The sequence below is a fragment of the Vigna umbellata genome, chromosome 8 (assembly GCF_029865625.1).
Source record: "Vigna umbellata cultivar VRB3 chromosome 8, Vumbellata_1.0, whole genome shotgun sequence".
NCBI classification, from domain to species: domain Eukaryota; kingdom Viridiplantae; phylum Streptophyta; class Magnoliopsida; order Fabales; family Fabaceae; genus Vigna; species Vigna umbellata.
In genome coordinates, this window is record NC_142172.1 from 35,961,016 (window position 1) to 35,963,206 (window position 2,191).

The window sequence follows — 2,191 nt, forward strand, 5'->3', positions numbered from 1 at the left end:
TATCAGAAAAAAATAATCTTGCATTTTATGTTACCATACTAAAGTTTATCTTTTTTCTATTTTCATAATTGTTTTATTGATATGTAATATTTTTTATTTATAGTTTACTAAAATATTTTAGAATGTGTTTAAATTCTAATTGTTATTGTTTAACGTAACATTCATTCAAAGTTGTATATCATCGATTGTAAATTTAAACTCCTGCAAACAACCTCTCAGTTTTCATACCACGAAAATTCAAAACAATGACTCAAACCATTGGATTCATTCTAACCCGAAGAACACAAGCTCACACGTGCCATTTTTTACATCTTGCATTCACAAAAGAGATGAAGAAATTCTTTTTCTGCATAGAAATGTTAAGAATATTTTAGGATTAGAAATTTTTTAATAAAATAGGGTTAGAGAAAGGGAATTAGGGATTTCATCTGTAAATTCAGTAGAAGAACACATGAGAGAAGACAAATCAGTAACCTCACCCAGTCATCGTTCTTCGCCATCATGCAAGCCCTAAACGTGCTCACCCTCTGCTTTTCTCCCTTGGACCCGCTTCGCACTCCCAACAATGCCGCCAACAGAAGGGCCGCCGCCGCCAAACGCGTCTTCTTCGTCTTCACCACGGCGGTGCCCAAGGTCTCTGCCCTACAACGCCAGAAGGACTCCAATCGCGTCTTCTTCATCTCCGCTTCGCATCTGTGTTCGGCAACGACGTCGAGGGTTATTACAAGAAGCTTTATGCCTTTATTGTTGTCGCGGCTTCTTCGGATTTCTGCTTTTGGAGGGGTTTGGTTCACCGAATTCGGATTCGTTTGATTCGCAGTCTCGATCGTTTGATAACGATCTTGTTGCTCTGGTTCCAAACCTTTGGACGAAATTTTGATTCTCTGGATTCCGAGTGTGGTCGATTTTTGTGTGAAGATTTTCCATTCGATTGGTAGTGAAGAATTCTTGAAGTGAGTGAAATCTACTTGTTGTGGTGGTTCGATTTGTTCGATTTTAACCTTAGTAATCTGCAAGTTGAGAAGAGAAAGAAAAATAGCTTTGTTATATTGTACTGTTTGATTTTCATTTTAGTTTTAATACAAGGGCCATTTTTCATATTATTTCATAGGCGCTATGATTATCGTCCTTGCCGGAAAGAGTGTCATCATTGCCCTCGATCGCTTCGACGCGTCCAAGTTTCCCACCCGCTTCGGCGGCCAGATCCGTGGCTTCTCTACCGAGAGCTACGCCTTCTCCCAAAATTTTAATTTTTTTTCCTACCCTTTTTGTTGTTTCTGTTTCAGTAGGTTTCAATTGTCCCTGGTTTATATTCTGCAGGATAGTGAGTCTGACATCATCGATGGTGTGTGGTTAGTGTGTGAATTGTGGATTGGAAGAGAGCCACTGATGGAAGCATAATACATTGTGATCGTCATCGCTCACCATTGTCAACAATCATCATTCTCGCTGTTGGCGGAGGGCTCTTTCCCGTCACGATGCGCCTCTAACCCTATTTCATTAAAAATCTCCTAATCCGAAGAAATTCTTAATCTGGACAATTAAATAATATAACATAAAACGTCATATAACACTTAGACAATACTTAATAACAAATTAAATAACAAATTTCATGTAATATAAGACATATACATCAACAGATTAAGTGTGCACGTCAATTTTAACGCCGTTTGTGAAAACTTAACGGAGAGGACTTAGTTGGCTCAATTTTACAAGTTTATGGATTTAATTGAGACCGAAAAAAAAAACGATGATCCACTTGAAATTGATGAACAAATCTGAAGATCAAATGAGAGTTTAAACCAAAAAATTACTGATAAGTATAAAGTGGTATCCACATGTTTGATACAATAACATTCAGACTTGTTTCATAAGTAAATGAATAATTAAATATTTATATTCATTATTTTCGAATGCTTATTAAAAATATTTATTTAATATTCCTCACAAATTTTATCAACAAATGTCTCCTAATATAATTTTTTCTGTTCACGACGTAATTACTTAATTCTTATGAAGACAATTCACTGTCTTATTTCAAAGTAGATCCATCTCACAAAATTCACCGTCCTAGTTATTATTTATTTGAAATAATAAATAAATAAAGAAAATATAAGTGACTATAAAAAAGATATTTATACAAACTCACATACCAGAAACATTGATATTTGTTAGCATTCACTTTGTTAAT